This window comes from Pinus tabuliformis, chromosome 4_1 (assembly GCF_031772625.1).
Source record: "Pinus tabuliformis cultivar Carrire ecotype Pingquan chromosome 4_1, CPIR1, whole genome shotgun sequence".
Taxonomy (NCBI): domain Eukaryota; kingdom Viridiplantae; phylum Streptophyta; class Pinopsida; order Pinales; family Pinaceae; genus Pinus; species Pinus tabuliformis.
This window is the reverse complement of record NC_142303.1, coordinates 50,434,830-50,454,841: the sequence shown is the minus strand read 5'-3', so window position 1 is coordinate 50,454,841 and position 20,012 is coordinate 50,434,830. Positions and strand designations below refer to the sequence as shown.

Here is a 20,012-nt window from a genome sequence, read left to right as displayed (position 1 = left end):
AAGAAGGCCGAGAGCTTCAAGAGCCAGGGAGAGATGGTGTTCTGAGCCCATTGTTCCTGTGTAAAACAGTGGAGTTGAGCCAAAGAGCTTGTAAAAGTCCTTGCCATAATCCCATAGAGCCTAGTCGAGTTGACTAGAGCTCACGGAGACGTAGCCCAAGAGTTTTGGTTGAACTCCTAATTAAATTGTTATTCTGTGTGTTTTGTTTATTGATGCATTTGTATTATTGTATGTATTTACATATTAGCATACACAGCAGATTTTAAGGCACATAAACAACCAACAATAAATATAAGCATATACCTATAAATTCAAGTATTTTTAATTCCGCATTGGTTAATCAATAAGACATGGGAATATTTAAAGCTTTGGAAGTGGGAGAGGTTCTTGTAAGTTAGACAAAGAGCCTAAGTGCCCCATTTTCAGATCACCGGGAATGAGAGGTTAAAAGCCCAAACTTATGCACAGTACCTAAAAATGACACCTACAAACCAGACAAGGTTTATGTCAGCCTATGATGTAAAAGAGGGCAAAATGCAAATGACATTTATGAAGCCTACTACCCAACAAACAAGGACAGGAACAGACTTTTAAAGGGTAGATTTTGAAGTACTAGCAAAGGACATACATCCTATTGACTAGATTGAGATGCACAAACAAAGAAGGGAGATGATTTACTCCACCTTGATAGGGAAAGCCATTGCAACTCATCAATTGCAAAATTCCCTAAATAATACATCAACTCAATTCCAATTAGAGAAAGCCTCTTCATAGGCAAAAGATACCAAAATAAAGTCCTTAGAGGACTTAATCATTGATTTGGGACATGATCCCAAAGATGTGAAGGCCACTGAAAGATTGATCAAGAAGAAAAATGATGACATAGCTGATTTGAAGAAGCAACATAAGATTCCACCACTACATCATCCACAGACAGCAGAGGTCCTAGAGACCCAAAAAGGACAAGAAGAGCTTATGGACTTTGTCCTAAAGCCAAGTGACCAATTGAAAGAAACAAAGAAAGAAATGGAAACATTGATTTTTTCCAAATAAAGTGAACTGGCCACTACTTCTACAAATGTTATTCCCACAGGCACAACTACAGTTCCTTCAACACTGGCAGCATCTTTGGCACCAACAACTCCACCTGCCACAACACTGCCAGTCACGACTGAGTCTACAACAGAAGGTACCCCAATAAAGAAGACAACAGAGTTAGTGAAAGCCATGGAGGAAATGTCCATCCAGGCAATAGAGATTATGAGGCTTAAGGAGAAAGTGGAAAGCCTAGAAACTGACTACAAGCTTGCCCAAATACAACAAAGAGAGGAAACACAAAAGGCCCTAAGGATGGGTGAGAAGATTAAGGTCCTAGAGAAGGGTATAACTCTACAAAATCCACTAGGACAAACTAAGGAGATGCTCTGGGCCAATATCGTTGACTCTGTCAATGATATTTGGCCATCAATTCAAGTAATATTTGAGCAAACAGAACTGGTGAAAGTGGCCACCAAAGCAATACAAAAGGTAAAGGAAGACCTAGGAGACCAGCCTGAGGATTCTAATCAACTCATCCATTTTTTAAATAGAAAAAAAAGGCATGAACTAAATGATCTTGGTGTGGAGGACAGAACTGAAGCCATCATTGAATTCAAAAAGGTTCTGTCTAAAAGAAAGCTTATGCTTAACCTAGAGGAAAAATGCCATAACATGCAGGTTGGAATTGACAGATTCATGGCAAAGTTTCAAATTTTGAGGGATAAATTCCTTCCAAGTCCTATGGTCATCCATGACAAGCTAATGACCCAATTGGATTATGTGGACAGATTAAGGAAGTTGTCCAAAGAACAGGCAAGCACTTCCAGGATCAAAGAATTGCCAATAGGGAAAGTATTGTATGATACTTTAGAAAATCTATTTTTCCTAGAGCATGAAGTGAAACATCTATTTGTCACCAAGCCAAATATTTCCAAATATACTAAGGCAGATGAGATATATAAAATGACGCTCAATGTAAAATTACCTAAAGATGAAGGGTGGGAAAATATGACAGATTTAATATTCCAGTGTACACATATTAGCCAGCCTAAAAGGGCTCTCAACTGCAATAGCCACCACTACCACAATAAGAGGGACAACATGATGTAGTTTTCCTTCTGTCTCTATCTTCATGCTTGAAGATACTTTATTTCCTTAATTAAATCTCAAACTGTTATGAGATATTTTGTAATATGTTTTGTATAAATACTTCCCATTTCGAAGTATTTAGTGTGGATTCAAAGACATTTTTGTAGACTTGTATCTAAAATCAAAGTGCTATAGTATCAAGACTGGATTGGCTTGCTGGATCAAGGAATAAAGTTCAGACATTTTACAAGATTCTTGTGTTAAGAGAAAATCAAATAAGTATTCTCTCGTGTGTATTATTGTTTTCCTTATGTTTATTAATAATCATATGTGTTTCTATGAAATCTGAATGGCAAACTAGGAATGATATTTCAGAATTTTCTTTAATGCAGTCTATTTTAACTGTTTACCTTCTTAATGTCTTCTACTAAACTATCTTAGTTAGGGAATTCTTAAATTCTCCCTTACTTCTGTAGTTTCTCCTTGTGGCCTATGTAGCAAAGAATTCTTAATTTCTCTTGTTACACTAAAATTTGTCACCATGACTATTTGCAGTTAGTATGGCTCCATCAACTGTCATACTATTCTCCTTGGTAAGTCTTATACCTCTGCTCTTCATGTCAAACCCCAAGAAAGAGAGAAAGTCCTTAAAAATCAATATAACTCTGGTTACACAGTTTCTCTTAACCTTACCTGCGTGTACGCACCTTAGGTTCACAATACCTGCGTACTTGGATGCTCTGTCTGTAAAGGGGTGGGTGCGTACTCCTGTAAAGGTCAAAAGGCGCAAGTTTTACTTCAAAAAAGTTACTTGTGGTCAATTCTAGAGCATTCTAGAAGATGGTTTGACGTGTATTGAGCGCCTCCAGATGGTTCATGCATCCCAAAGAAAGAGGAACTTATCCCATCAAGAGGGGAGCTATCCCATTGAAAGAGGGGCTTATCCCATTGATGGTGGACCTGATTAACTTCCTCCAAAGCATGATAAATACTGGCATTGGGCCAGAGGGAGGGGAGGTTGAAAGCTGAACATTCCTAAGGGTAGATGCTGCTAAAATTAGGACTCCCTTTATAGCTTGAGAGGAGAGATTCCAATCCTTTCTTAGCTTCATTTGGAAGTGGGTGAGCTGATCAAAGTAAAGGAGAACTCTTGCTGGACCCTGGGAGGGACCTGCACAACACCAAGGCACTGGTTGTAATGGTTTCTTTTGTTTCCAATTAATACAATTAAGTTCATTTTTCTCAACAAGTTGTTATATATAATTTGTTTCATAAACTCCTTGGTCTTTATGATGAATATGTTTTATTATATGAGTTATTTAGGTGCTATGTAATCGTTTGCTTGTTAGTGAATGCAGGTTTCAAAGAGAAGGAGGAGCTCATATGGATCGGAGAGGCTTGGCTACTGCAAACAAGCGTTGGACTAGAGGTAAGCCTTAAACACCTGGTTACTTTTATTTTAAATGCATATTTAGGGAAAGATAGTGCTTGATTGTTTTGTTTGTCACTAGAAAGCCTTATCTTCTAGGGAGGTCGGTTTTGTCCACAAAATTGACTCTTTCCGCATGAAAAAATGGCGACCATACTGGGGAATCCATGGATTTGATTGATTTCTCTTTTCATTGATACTTTGATTTGAGAAAAGTCGATTTCTTTCTGGTTTTTGGCTGATTGACTGTGAATTTGGGTGGAATAGCTTAGGATTGAATTAGTTTTTTATTTTTCTTGATTTTGAGAGCAGTACGCACCCTCTGCGTTAAGCACAGTGCGTACCTATACGCACTTTTGCTGTGTACACAGAGCGTGGCCGCACCTGTGCAAACAGGCTGCCTGCGTACCCCTGTCAAAAGCTTAGAAAATTTCCATTTTTTTCTTTTTCTCCCATTAGATTTTGTTTATAGATTGTTTTTGCTGCCCAGATCCACTGTTTACCTGTCAAAACTTTTCATCTAAGCTTGTTTCATTAGCATCAAGGGTTTTAGTGAACTTCATAGAGATTCTAGCCCTAGGTTTGATTTTTGCATTGGTCTTGTAGTGACTTTGGCTTTAGAAGTTGTAAAAACCTTGGATCTCCCTGGTCTTTTTAGTCTTCTTAGCAGTCGGACCTTTCGTAAAATTCACCTTTGTGAGAAACCTACCATTGTGTTGTCTCTTTGCGGAATTTCGAGAAGGCTTGTTGGTTAAGCTGTGAATTTAATTCTTAAGAAAAATAACAAAAGATTTTCATTTTTGTTTTTGACTAGTTTATGATTCTGCATGAATTAGTCCTTGGTTGAATTGTAACTAAGTAAAACATCCTGGAATTATATTTTGTAGGCTTTTACCTCATTAGATTTGCTTTTAGGTAAATTTCTCTTAGATTTGCTTTTAGGTAAAATTGATTTGATTTTCATAGATTTTTTAAAATTGATTTTTGTTAAGTAGTTTTACATGCTTTGTTAAAATAGAAAAAATACAAAAAATCTCTTTTGAGGAAAGTTTGTTTTAGTAGCGTTTGAAGTCTTTGAAAAGAGAAAGGAAGTTTTCGTGAAATAATTAGTGGTCATGTGTTGTGTGCTTTGGAAAAGATAAAAGGGATTGTTTCTTTGATTTTCATTGCCCAAAAAGTTGTCTTTATAAGTTTTGCATTCTCCAACTCTCTTAGCTAGGGAATTCATTGAAAAGGAAAGATTGATTTGTTTCATCCTAGGTGCATCCTTTTAGTGGATTTGAGTCGAGTCTACACACCCTCATTTTCATCTCCGCTACCTTTTGTCCTAAAGAAAAGCCATAAAAATTAACGCTTAAAGTAAAATCAACGTAGTAACTTTTTATTTACTAGGGCTCTGAAACACCAATATAGATCAGGCTAGTGTCTTGGAGTAGGAGAGTAATTAACTCTCCAAGACAGCAAAACCAAAGAAGTAGCTTATCTTGTGGTAGGATAAATCCAATTGTTTCATTTGTACTCTGGGAAAGCTCCTCTTAAAGGAGAAGCACGAGACCATGTCCGAACCAGTGAGGGAATCAATCCTCCTTCATTGGGAGTGATGCCAGATACGCACGTACTACAAACAGTAAACCTCAGATTAACCATTTTCGAGGAGCCTGGGGTCACTTTTTGGTAAACCTTGGATTATTGTCAAGGATCTGGCAAGGGGATTGAGCTTGTTACTCTGCCCTTGCATGCTATCGGGTCGTAGACTGTTCCCCCATGTATATTTGTTGTTGTTGGTAACCTTAGTGACTATTATCTTTAGGATTCTACCTAAGGTGACGGTGGAGGGAAGATCCCACTGTACCTGGAGCAGACGTCGGCTAGACTCACTTGGATTTTCTGGGGGGTTCACTTCACTCGAGACGGTTTAAGTGGAGGAAATTGGTCCAGTCTATTCATTAAGCAGGTTGCCAGGGTAACTGTTCCACCCGCCACTTCTGTACTGAATTTGGCGATGTTGGATTTCATCACCAACTAGTGTTTTCGGTCCGGAAGGTTACTGTTTGTGTTTGGTTTGACGCCCTAGATTCTTTAGGCGTGTGATTCAAATTTGTTTGGTTCTTTAGAGACTTTAGGTGGTTTGCTTTGAGATTTTACTTTGTTTGCGTGTGCAGTAGTTAAAAGTTTTAACTGTGGCTGAATTACCGAGACAATCTCGTAGACTTTGGGGCCAGTCTCCTGAAGTTGTAACCGTGGCTGATTTGTTGAGGAAGTCCCGTAGACTTCGGGGCCAACATCCTGAAGACGTCTTGGGTCATTACGAAGGTTTAAAAGTCCTTGTAACTCCTAGTGGTAGTAAAGTAGGATCACCTGAAGAAGGAGAGTCGTCATTGGTTGTTCATCCTGATTACCAAAGTCTAGAAACAGGTTATAATCCTGAAGCTATTGTAGTTTCTGAGCTTGCTGGTATTTTTTCATCTACTAGTGATATAGGCGAAGAACCTGAGATATCTGAACCTATTACTCCAACATCGGGGTCAGTCTCTCCAACTTCTAGTGCTCCTGATTCACTTAGGGTAGAAAGAGTCATCACCGAAAATCTTCCTTCTGGTTTAATAGCTATTGAAGAACTTGCTCTAGAAGAAGAAAAATGTGTCCCTATCCCTGAAAATCAACCTACTATTGATCTAAGGGAGCGTGAATCCATTTTCTACAGTCCACCTAGAAGTACTACTTGGTATCTTTCTTTAACTAATTATTTGGACAACTCAGGGTTAAGTTTTTCTCCACCTCGTGCTCCTTATCCACCTAGAGGTCTTTATACTCCTGTAAATATGTCTGGTCAGTCGTCGATGTTTACTCAATCGCCTGAATCCTTTTTGTACGACGGTCCTTCTGTTCCCTCTAGGTATCAGTCACTTTCTGGTACCTTTGCGGGAGCATCTCCTCAACCCATTGAACATGGGTTATTAACTGGAAACAATAGTAATAAACCATTGAGCGTACGAGACATTTACATGATGTCAGGTTCAATTCCCAGTTCTCAACCTCAAGGTGGCCAGTTACCGCCTGGGGGGCAACTTCAAGGTACACAAATTGTGTCTGGGGGCAACCTCAAGGACAGTATGTACCCATCGTGCAGTACATTCCTCAAGGTCAACCTCAGCCTCAATATGTACCCCAAGGCCAACCTCAGTATCAATTTATACCTCAGGGTCAACCCTAGTATTAGTACCTACCTCAAGGGTATCTACCCCAAGGTCAGTACTCGAGTCAAGGTTTCCAACCACCCCAAGGTCAATCTTATGTTCAAGGTATGGGAAATGTACCTTTTAATTATCAATGCTACCCTCAATCCAGTTATGGATCTCAATATCCTCAACCTGTTATGGGTCAATACCCCGGAATGAACATAGTGTGGGATCCATCGCAAGTTCAACAGGTATTGCAGCCAAGCGTACAGTTGTCATCTCAAACTGGAGAACCCTTAGTTTCTGGTTCACCCCAGCAACCAGTCCAGTCTAATATTCAAACTTCTGTACCTTCAGTAGTTTCTCAGTCCGGGCCTATTTCGCCTCGTACTCCATCTCAAACGACTGCTGCAACTACCGCAACATCTATTTCATCTACCACACTTATTTCTGGAGTATCGACAGCTCCGGTTTCTACTGTCCCTGTAACTACCCCTCAGATATCTTTACCATCGTCTGGATCCACGATTCAAACTACGGTTCATATGCCTGTAGGACAACCTGGTTTAAGTACGGTTGTCACAAGTCAACCACAATTCACTTATCAACCATACCAGGGTCAGTACCAATTCGGTCTTGCTGTCCAGCAACCAGTTTACCAGTATCAACCGTTTCCTGGGTACACTTATCAACAATCACAGCAACCCCAGTACGGTCCGGTTAATCCTGGTTTTCCAGGAGGATACAATATCCCGAACGCGATTCCTATTCCTAGTTATCCTAGATATCCTCCTCCTGGGACTGGTCTTGTGACCCAGAGTTTTAGGGATCCTAATTGGCAATTACCGTTTATCGCAACTTTGGATTTACCAGACTTGTCGCGCCTAACGAATGATCCAATAAATTATCTTCCGTTTTGGCCGCCAATTCCAAATAAGTTGCCCAGTGGCATTCCCAAGTTCGAAGGTAAGTTTGGAGAGGACCCGTCGAATCATGTGATGACTTACCACCTCTGGTGTGCCTCTAATTCCATCTCGAATGATTCGATCCGCTTACATATTTTCCAGCGTACTCTCATTGGTCTCGCGGCCAAGTGGTACATTGAGTTACCACGGGCCTCTTTTTATAATTTTAGCCAGTTAGCTACCTCGTTTTTAACTCATCTTCAGTTGCCGGTCAGATATGATAATGGCACGGAGTTATTAACTTCATTAAAACAATTGACATCCACATATATTTCCGATCATATTCATGAATGGAGACGTCGAAGGCGGTTAGTGAAAGTTTTTATCCCGGACCAGATCTTAGCTGAATGATTTGTTAAATCATTGTTACCGAAGATTACTGAAGACGTAGCTAAGGCCGGAGTAGTTACTGAGGAGCAAGTGATTGCTCAAGCGCAGTACCTTGACTTAGTTTATACTCAGTCAGGTACGTTACACGAAAATATCCCAGATCTTCCTAAGTCAAATCAAATCGCTGTTGCTCCTTTGGGATCTCATGCTGCTGATGGCATGATTGGTACGGTGAACACTAAAAGCAAGAAGAAATCCCCAAAGAATTCTTCTCCTATTATAACCTTACCAGACTCCCCGACAGGAGATTCTTCTGCTGAAGTTTCCGCCGATATTCACGCTATAGAGTCATCTACGGCTAAATCAAAATCTGGTGGGAAAAAGAAAGGCAAGAAGAAGAATAAATCAGACAAAACTCCAAAGGAGAAAACTGAAAAGTTGGAAACCAATGATGAAAAGCACAAACCTCGTTATCCTTGTCTTATTTGTGAAGAGGATCATTTTACAAGAGATTGCCCTCATCGGGCAGAGGTTGTGAAAATCGTCAAAGGTTCCCCAACTCCTGCTGTTTTGAAAGATCCATTTCCAAAGCAGGAGAGTAAGATGATAGGTTCTTCCTCGAGTGCTAGTGAAGAACCCATATTGATGATGTCTCATGTAAGGATTGCGACTCGATCGAAAGATTATGGTAGTAAAAGTCCTATTGATGGCAAAGAAGCAGAATCTTCTCACTCTAATCCATCAACCTCAGCTCCCGGTTCCGATCCACTACAGATCGAGAAACCTAACCCGGACTTAGTAATCAAACCGTCCGCCAAGGGTATACTTCAAAAGTCTGCTTTCAATCCACATGCGAGAGCGGCCCAGAATTATAACATTGTTGAGGACTTAGCTGTTTCACCCTCAGCAATGTTGGCTTTGGAAGTGCTGCAATCATGTCCAGCACAACGCAAATTACTTTTGTCGGCTATAGGAGCTGTTGATGTTTAGGACCCGAACCTAATAATCTTTGATCTAGAAAATAGTACACCGCGTTTACCTCATCAAATGGCTTTCTAGATCCCAGTGATAGTCAAAAACAGGCCTATTCATCAGACTGTAATTGATGAGGGAGCTTCCACGTGTATTATGTCGATACAATGTTGGAGATCGCTTGGTTCTCCTTCACTAAATCAATCCCTGACAATTCTTAAGGCCTTTGATGGCCGTGGGTTTCATCCTTTTGGCATTCTTCAGGATTTGCCTATAGGGGTTGAAGGAAAAACCATTAGTCTGGATGTGGAGGTGGTTGATGCCCCTCTAGACTACAACCTTCTCTTGGGTTGAAGTTGGTCTTACGCTATGACAATGGTCGTTTCATCGGTCTTCCGAGTAATAAAGTTTCCACATAATGGCAAGATCGTAACAATAGACCAGCTAGCTTACTTTTCATCCGACCCAGCCTCTTCAGAGAGTATTCAGCATGTCGGTAAAATGACTATCCCTTATAAGGATGTTGGAGTAGGATTAGTTAAAGATGCCAGTCTACTGGGAACTTTTCCTTTTCCTCCAATCAACGCATTGTCTTCATTTGCATCCATTCATATGATTACATCAGAGACCATTGTTTATGACGATCCTTGGATCGTTCCTTCTGAATTTGAGATAGACTCATTTGGTGATGCTATGCCTTTGAGTCCATATGAAATTGCCTATGAGGCCGTGCAGTCTTTTACCGACCCGCGTTCAACCAAAATCGACCAAATGAATGTGGTCCATGAGGAATCACTTTTCACATCAACCTCGGAGTTAATAGCATTTCCCGAAGTTGTGTCGTCTGACGAGCAACTTCGTGAAGTCCTGTGTGTAGATGATTTACCATGGGAAGATCTCCATCACAGATCTTCGTTTTTACTTGAGGATGATCATTTTGAAAATGATTTCTCATCAATCTTTACAGCTAAATATGTCAAAGAAGCTAAGAATCCAATGAAACATCCTGATTAAGAGCTGAATTTGGGAAACATCTCTCGAACTATTCCCATTGACATTTCAGTCAAGCCCGGAATTGTTGAGAACATTCATATAGGTGCCTCGTGTACAGATGACGAAATTCAAACAACAAGGCCCTATTTCAAGAATTCCGCGACGTGTTTGCCTGGTCCTATGAGGAAATGCCAGGAATTGATCCCGCAATTGGTGTCCATGAGATCAAGACTTACCTGGACGCTAAACCCGTCCGGCAACGTTTGCGTCAGATTCACCCACGAAAAGCGGCTGCAATTAAAGAAGAAGTTGAGAATCTGTTGAAAGCAGGGCTCATTTATCCGATCCCATTAACGGATTGGGTATCGAATATTGTTCTGGTTAATAAAAAACAGGGAAAAATAAGAATATGCATCGACTATAGGGACATTAATCGAGCTTGCCCAAAGGACAACTACCCAACACCCTATATCGATCAAATAATTGACGATTGTGCCGGCGGTGAAATATTTTCCTTTATGGACGGTTTTTCCGGTTACAATCAGATCAATATTCTACCTGCCGATCAACCAAAAACGGCTTTCATTTGTCCATGGGGGACATTTTCTTATCGCAAATTATCTTTTGGGCTAAAGAATGCCGGAGCAACTTTTCAAAGGGCAATGTCTTATGCGTTTCATGACATCAAACAAATTGTGCAACCGTATCTTGATGATTTTCCCGCTCATTCGTTACATCGAGCTGACCACCTTGTCCATTTACGAGAAATTTTCATGAGGTGTAGGCATTATCGAATTCGGTTGAACCCACACAAATGTGTCTTCTGTATAGAAGTGGGACGATTGCTGGGATTTGTAGTTTCAAAATCCGGCATTCGCGTCGATCCCTCGAAGGTCGAAGCTATCATCAAATTGCCTCCTCCTTCGAGTCTTCACCAACTCCAAAGTTTGCAAGGGAAAGCAAACTTTTTACGACGATTCATTCCTAACTACGCCGAGGTTACAAAGGGTTTTACACGGTTGTTGAAACAGAACGCTCAATTCACTTGGGATGAGATAGCTCAGAAATCTTTTGATGCACTCAAGCACGCGTTGACCCATGCACCGTTGCTGCATCCTCCCAACTACAACCAGGATTACTTTTTGTACCTCGCCGCCGCCCATTCCACCATCGGGATGGTCTTAGTATAGGAAGATGAATTCGGAACAGAACATGTGATATATTACCTTAGTAGGACGTTAAATCCCACTGAGCTAAAATACTCACATGTGGAGAAATTGACATTGGCAGCCGTTCAAGCTGTCCAACGTTTTCGTCACTACATTTTACTCCATAAAACTACAGTCATTTCGGATTGCAGCCCTATGATCTACGTTTTGACTAAACAATTGCTAGGGGGAAAGTACTCCAATTGGATTGTTATCCTGCAGGAGTTCGACTTGGAGTTTGAGAAATCTAAGTCTAAGAAATCTTTAGTTTTTTCAGAGTTAATGTGTGACTTCCCGCGTGCTGACACGAAAACTGTGGCAGAGGAGCCCATTGCAGACAAGTCTTTGTTTCTGATCAGCACTTTAGATCCGTGGTATGGGGATATCATCATCTATCTCCAGACCCAATCCTTTCCGCCCGAATTTTCAAAGACGGAACGACGGAAAAATCGATTCCAGTCCCAACAATACAAAATTATTGGAGATACTCTTTATCGTCGTGGGGCATACTTGGTTTCCCGATGTTATCACAAAATCAGTACTAAGGGCTGCAACCAAGCAAGATTTCATGTAACTCTTTCAACCAGACTTTAGACCAAAGATTAGCCTCTTTGGTCAGAGAGGGCTCTCTCACAGGCTCTTGATAAAAATCCTTCACTACAACAGATGGCTAACTCTTTACTCATTCATGAAAACAAAAGCTGGTTGGATACATATCAAATTGGTCTTCATTGGGCTATAGAGCCTTGACTTCCATGAAATGACTGTGCCTTTGTCTATTAAATGTGTAGGCCATATCATAATTTCTGGGGATATCACCAAGAAATGCGATACACATATAAAGCACTTTTAGTGGTTGCACAGTCTCTAGTATTCGGTATTGTTCTTCGTATGTATGAAGGATCCTTTTGACAAGACTAAATGGCTTAGAGAGGTTATAAAGGCTATCTAGGTATCCATCTATCTTATTCTTTAGTATGCAATTCTACAGCCTCCAGGGAATGCCATTCAATCTTCCACGGATGTCATTCACTAGTGCGAAATCTCGTGCATATTCATCATTTGCAACTTCAGTGAAACCTTTCTCGGCCCTTTCCAGAGCAGGGAAAACAATCCTTTCCTCCATTTGAGCATGTTCCTGCATTAAATCCACAAGCTATGCGTAGTTTTTATCTTTTTATTTGCATGGAACTACTTCTCTTAGCAGGATCTATAACCTTAAACCCTTGCTGCATTTTATTCGTCTTTTATAACTCGTCATTCACAAAGGAGGACATCAAACTTTGTGCTCAACGAAGTTTATTGGGTGAGAATATGGAAGTACAAACATGTGGAAAGCCTATTGATTCTTTGCTTGAAAAGGTTCTCTGTATGAACATCCTGTCTTCAGATTACTTCAAGGAACTGTACAGGCTGAAGATCTACCATGAAGTTATTGATGAGATCTATAATCAAGTTGATCATGTAGAACCATGGATGACAGGGAATTGTAGGGGCCCGTTTACAGCATTTTGTCTTCTCTACAAATTTTTTACCATGAAGTTGACAGTGAAGCAAATACATGGGCTTCTTAAGCACGAGGATTCTCCATACATAAGATGTATTGGTTTCCTGTACCTGCGTTATGTTGCAGATCCTAAGACGTTATGGGGTTGGGTTGAGCCTTATGTTAAGGACGAGGAGGAATTTTCTCCAGGATCAAATGGAAGGATGACCACAATGGGTGTTTATGTTCGTGATTTACTTCTAGGCCAGTACTATTTTGATACACTTTTTCCTCGCATACCGGTACCTATCATGTGTCAAATTACTGCTCATTTGGAACGAATGAATCCTCCTACTCGGCATGCAGGAGTGACTGGTGATACTAATCACTATGGATCAGATGACACTGCCCGAAGGCCACCATCAGTTAAAGCTGCTTTATCTGTGTAATTTGGCCAGCGTGCACCACATCATGCTTCTACCCGAGATGCCTCACCTGTGCGTCGAACACTGCCTCGTGACAGGAATGGCAGTGATGCTATTCCAAAATCAACCAATGGTGATCGTTATCATGACAGAGAGAGGAGCAGGGATCCTGTTAGGGACTATTAAAAGTACAGTAGAATTTATTACGCATATCACAAGACTGTGTTTTTGAAATCACACAGCAGTTTCGTAGCGCGCTACGAAACTGCTGTAGGTGATGATTTTAAAGTGCAGAGCAGCTAGTGTGATACTGTGAGCGGGAGTTGAGGAAGAGAAGCACCTGTCTATTAATATCACTTACAGCACATCTAAAACATGGCAGCATTCCATACTTGGGGTTATTAAAAGAGCTGAGACATGTTGCTGAACTTTCGGAGAATATTGGGAGACAGAGAACGTTAAAATAGGAGCACATCTTTTGGTCAATTAATGAGCCATCAGCGCTTTCAAGCATCCAAAGTCAGCATTCATTGCATCTGTAGCTCAGCCCTCTTAACCCAAGCAGCGAAAGGACATGTGTCAAGAGCCAGAAAAACATCATGCTACGAGGAGCAAAGATTGTGGATTTTGATTAAATGAAAACCATTTGTAATTTCAGTTTAGCCATTATGTAATTAATAAGTTAGTTATGCACTAGATAGGGATAGTCAATAGCCACCTTCGAGGCTCCCCTCATGCTGGAGGAGGAAGCTCGAGGTGATTTAGTTTGCTTGCCTATATATGGATCAAGGTTGGATGTAGAAAGGGTTGGACATTTTATACAAAAACAGAGTTATTTGGGCCATTGTAAGACTTGTGACAGTAATAGTAAAACAGTGTTGATTTCTTCTCAAGATTCTCGATGGATTATTGTGTTCAAATATAATGATGGTGTTTTATATTTTATGTTCTTTTACAGCCTTGTTGTAACACAATCACTCAGAATTCATAATCTTATGCTCTGACTTCCTGTGTGTTTGGCAAGCTGTGGTTTTGATGGAGTATGTTTGACATGTAATGCAAAGAGCCTTGACTTCCATGAAATGACTATGTTTTTCTTGTTTACCTAGTATATGAGACTCCATAGCCCAATGAAAACCAGTTTGATATGTTTCCAACCAGCTTTTGCTTTCATGAATGAGTAAAGAGTTAGCCATCTGTTGTAGTGAAGGATTTTTATCAAGAGTTTGTGAGAGAGCCCTCTCTGATCAAAGAGGCTGATCTTTGATCTAAAGTTAGGTTGAAAGAGTTACATGAAATCTTGCTTGGTTGCAGCCCTCAGTAGTGATTTTGTGATAACACCCGACGTTGCTTAACTCACGAAGAAGCTGAAAGAGTTCTGAATGACTGTCACTCTGGAGCGTGTGGCGGTCACATGTCTGGGTATGCCACAGCCCAAAAGATATTGCGCGCTGGCTACTTCTAGCCGTCCTTGTTTAAAGATTGTATTACTGCGGTCCGAAAATGCCACAACTGTCAAGTGTTTGATCGAAATATGCGCGCTCCACCTGCTCCTCTCCACCCTATAACTGCCGTTGGTCCTTTTTCTAAATGGGGTATCGATTTTTTTACATGTAACCCTCACTCAGCCGGGGGGCATGCGTATATCATCCTTGCGGTTAATTATTTTACTAAGTGGGCCGAGGCGATGCTTACATTCGAGGTAGACGGCAAGACAGCTGCAATTTTCATATTCAATCATATAATTGCTAGGTTTGGTGTCCCACAAGCGATAATCACTGACCATGGGTGCCATTTTCGAAACATTATGATGACAGAACTTACAGGCCAGCTTGGTTTGCGTCACGATAGTTCAACTCCTTATTATCCACAAGCAAATGGTCTGGTTGAGTCCATCAACAAAGTTTTAGTTATCATGATCCGATGAATCATTGGTATTCATCGGTCGAATTGGCACAACATGTTATTTTCAGCGCTTTGGGCATACCAAACCTCAGTGAAAACATCAACAGGGTTCACTCCTTTCCAACTAGTTTATGGTTTGGAAGCTGTGCTACCCATTGAATGCGAAATCCCGTCACTGCAAATGGCCATCGAGTTACTTCCAACTACTTTCGAAGAGGAAAAGCGTTTAGTATACTTAGCTCAATTAGATGAGACTCGACGTGATGCTACATTAGCGATCGAGACTCACGCAAAACGGATGAAAGCTCAGTATGATCGAAATGTGACCCCTCGAAATTTTTCGGAAGGAGACCTAGTGTTGTTATATGATCAAGCTAATGATAAATTAGGTGCTGAAAAATTCGTTCCTATGTGGCATGGGCCCTATATTGTCAAGCGAAAACTAGCAAAAGGGGCCTATGAGCTGGTAGACTTTGACAAGGACTCTTTAGGTAAACCCAGAAATGGTCTTTACCTAAAGAGGTATTATGCTTAAAAGATGGGTATGGAGATTTTTAGTTAGATTAGTTTTTCTTTCTAGGTTAGTTTTTCTTTCTAGCTAGTGTGTTTGTTAGTTTAGACAGTGTGCTTAGCTTAGAAAATGTGTTATCGTCGTTATTCTGGCTTATCTTGGTTTTACTCTTGATGATGCAGGTGTCGATGCCTCTCCAAACATACATTAGTTTCGCTGATGGTGCTTGTCGTAGTACACGGAATATCTCTTCTGTAGCTTGGGTCATCTATTCGCCCTCTGAAGAGTTAGTTTCTATGCATGGGGTGAGCCTCAGTCAAACAACAAACAACATTGCCGAGTACAATGCAGTGATTGAGTTATTGTCTGAATCTATTTCTTTTGGGATTCGGAGTTTGATAGTGAGGTTAGATTCTGAACTCGTTGTATTACAGCTTAATAGAGTCTATGCCATTAGAAATCCAGTGTTATTAAGGTTATTTTTGAGAGTGCGTCTCTTGGAACGTGAATTTGATTACATTGAACATCAGCATATTCCAAGGTCTTTAAATACATTAGCAGATGCAATTGCTTCTCGAATGTTAAATAGACATTTGCAATAATCATACATGTAAATTTAAAAACATTTCATCACACATGTTTAACAAGATAAGCCGGTAATAATGATATATATAGATAGGAGTGTGTCAAAAAATACATCGTCTTCGATCATAGGTTGAAAAACACCTTATGATCGGCAAAAATGATAAGTACAAAAAACCAAAATGTCGCATGTGTCTACAAAACGACCATCCAATCACTGGTGATGCTCTCTATATGACACCACTGCACGGGCTACTCTACACAAGAACCTTCTGAAAGGTCCTGGGACTGCGACTACATAGCACTGAAGCCTGATAGGAATATCATCTATAGTAGTCTCTGGTATATCTGCTCTAAGACGCTATAGGTCTTGTTCCAACTCAACCTAAGTCTCTGTGGCCTCGTCCTGTGGGGCCGGCGCCGCTACAACTGGCAGTCTCCTCTCGAAAGGCCGGAGATTGGATGGACGACGTGGGCCTACATCTGCATTTTGAAAATTGTTACCTGTCAGTTTTGAGACGATATACAAACAAAAAAAAATAAATAGTTTAAAAACTTGTGAAAAATGAATTACCTGTGTCATCCCATTGTTCTCCCGATGGAAGAATCATGTCCGGATCTCCACGAAAATCAACTCCGGCATAAGGAAAATCCTGTATCGAAAAGACCTGGTCCTCTAACCAGTGAAAGTACTCTGGAGTAAATCGAACAACCTCCGTTCCCTCATCAGGATGACGGGCCATAACCGCAACCCATCGCATCAATTTGGGCTCTCGAGAAGCCCAGCCTCAACAGTGAGTTGTTGTGGGATCAGCATCGGAACCCTCTCTAAGCCAAAACTCACAATTAAAGGCCCATAACCAAAAGTCTTTAGCTGTCCATTTTTGGCTCGAGTTAGTTGGCCTTTTACATTGGCCAACACAGCGTCACACCAGTTAAAAATGGTACCTCGATAGCAATCAATCGCCATCCGCATCTGGGACCCAGTGGCAATGTGCAAAGTGGTAGCCCCGCAAAGTCTGGTAACTGTAAAGGAAATCACCATAAGTTCAGGTCGGGATATAGTTTTGATCTCTATCCCCTTCTCCTGGTTCTGAGTGTTACACGACTCTAGTCGGAGACTAGCGATGGACTGGCCACCCAGTCTAGTCTAGAACAGAGTCAAGTGTTCGCCTCTCTTGGGCAAACCAGTGAGAAAGTAAATATCTGAGGGCTCTATCTTGAGTTGGTTCCCTCCGATATAAAAACATTGATCCTGAACATTCCACCTTTCTACCAGCCACTCTAGAAATCTCACCTGGGCCCTCATGCCAGGTATGGCCCAGTATTTGTAAAGGCCACATGCCTTCAAAGCATCAATGGACGATTGATGATTAATGGCAGCCAAATCAACATCTTCATGCTCTCTCTCGCACCAATCAAGCATGGTGAACGATCTACACACCAGAAAACATCCATTAGAATCCATGAAATTAAAAAATATTGGTCCAATTTGGAGAATTTGGGGTGTGTAAACCCTTTGCGCGGAGTACGCACCCCGCCTTTAGGAACAGAGCGTGGGTACGCAGGTTTCGTTAAGGCAAGGTGCATACGCCCAGCATTTTCCCAATTGAGAAAATGTCGGGGTACGCGGGTCCCCAGTGGAGCACCTGCGTACCCCGAAAGGCAGATCTTGAAACCCCAAAGCCTCAAAAAAATGAAACTAGGGGCTAAAAACGAATTCCAAATGGATGAAAATGAAGAGGAAGATGTTGTAGAATACCTGAAAGAGACGACGTTCGGTTTCGACGGTCGGATTCTCTGCAATGTCCACGAGAAGTTTCTTGCCAAAAGCCCTTTTTCTCTCCTCAACAGTAAAATGGTAAAAATGAATTGGTAAAAGCCCTTTTTATAGGATTTTTGGGTAAATAAATGGTAAATTTGTTTATTTTTCACCATGAAAAGGTATTTTTCAAAATATTTTTATCTATCTTTAAACAGGTATGAGTAATGTGTTGGTTTTTGTGCAGGATAAAGGATTTTCAGGAAAAATTGTCATTTTTCACAAACAAAAACAACAGAGTCATCTTTAAGCCCTTTTCTGACTCCTAAAACATGAAAAGATTGCTGAGCATTTCTTTTACACTCGTTAAAACGGAATTAAAAGACGGTCCTCTTATAGCCCTTTTCTGACTGTAAAAACATGAAAAGATTGCCGGATTTTTGTCGTTTCAAATTCGATATTGGAAATAAAACGACGTGTCCTTGATCGCTTTTTTACTTTTCAGGTCAGAGACACTAATTATGAAAGTACTCCTTGGTCGTAAAGATAAAGCGGTTCTCTCAAGTATTATTTTATACTTTTTCGGGCTTGGGAGACACAAATTTACGAAAAAGTTCAACCCTGGAGTCTTCTTAAGTTTTTTCAGACTCTCTAAAATTGAAAAACGCTGAGTTTCTCCTATACTGGACTCGTTAAAATTTCACAGTAAAGGACCTGTTCGATTACAAACAGGAACGGACCACTCCTTCTTAGGGTTCGAATCTAAACTAAGTTGGACTTATCCGAAGGATGAGCTTATAATCAAGCAAATGTTATCCTCCTCAATCTTGTAAAAAATAAAGAGGTACTTGCCAGAAATGCTGGGGGAAAAGAGAGAAAAGTGAGCCTATTTGTTATCCTTTGTCTCAGAGAAACCTTATCACCACTCTTGAACACGACACTTTTCATTCACCTGGGTTGGGAAATCCTTTGCCTCACATTTCATCAAACGACATTGAAATTCTTCATTCGGGTATTAACTTTGGGTCAATCGTCACCAAGCCATCTGTCGTGTCGTTATGTGTTCAAGAGGTCACTGCAAATAAACCGTTCATCTGCAAAATACCTGTCATCCATCTTGACCATCCCTGAGTCAGTCCTTACAGCTACATTTCTTCAACTTGATTTATGATTTCATGTTGTGGGCTTGCCTACGACGGATTACTTTCTATCGACATCAGCACATTATTTAGAAAGATGATCTAGAAATCATCAGTACCTTGAAGTCTGCATGCATCAATGGCAGGTTTCTCGCCTTTGACGACAGTTTACATCATTGACTTTCAATCGAAGGATTCCGTGACATGTTCGACGTCAACACATTCATTCACATCTCATGGAATGTACTGGGTACTTTGAGAACCATTGACATCACTGGTGGTCTCTCTCACACTTGTTAACAATTTACATCATTGACTGGTAATCAAGTGGTTTCTACCATGTTCGACATCAACTCATTTATTCACATGGATAGAATCATACTATTTCGGGAAGTAGAAATGAAGACCCTGGATCTAGTTTCCACCATCCAGGCTGCGAAGAGTTTTGTATTCATTATATAGTAGACTAATTATAAACAGATGGTTGCGTCCATACTATGTCTACATGAGTCTATGATTATGATGTACTGCGAAATCATTCCTGTATCAGAGCAGTAGTTAGTTTGTTAGTTAAAGTTTTCGATCTGAGTATGGGAATGCCTACCTCAGCGATGATATGATCTCATATATGTATTTTGTGTTGAATATTTACAGGTTCTAACTGGGCTCTCCACAAGATAATCCTTGAAATGATAAAGTACTTCACCCTTCCTAGATGATATGAAACCCTAATCTACTACAGGCTTCGCACTTTAGGGGGCAATCTGTTACACTAAAATTTGTCACCATGACTATTTGCAGTTAGTATGGCTCCATCAACTGTCATACTATCCTCCTTGGCAAGTCTTATACCTCTGCTCTTCATGTCAAACCCCAAGAAAGAGAGAAAGTCCTTAAAAATCAATATAACTCTGGTTACGCAGTTTCTCTTAACCTTACCTGCGTGTACGCACCTTAAGTTCACAATACCTGCGTACTTGTATGCTCTGTCTGTAAAGG

General features: G+C 40.6%; 1 pseudogene; it reads left to right on the top strand.

Annotated features, from left to right (window-relative positions):
• Window positions 1-12,503: 12,503 nt before the first annotated feature.
• Window positions 12,504-13,300, top strand: LOC149174113 (pre-mRNA splicing factor SR-like 1 pseudogene; annotated as a pseudogene).
• Window positions 13,301-20,012: the final 6,712 nt, after the last annotated feature.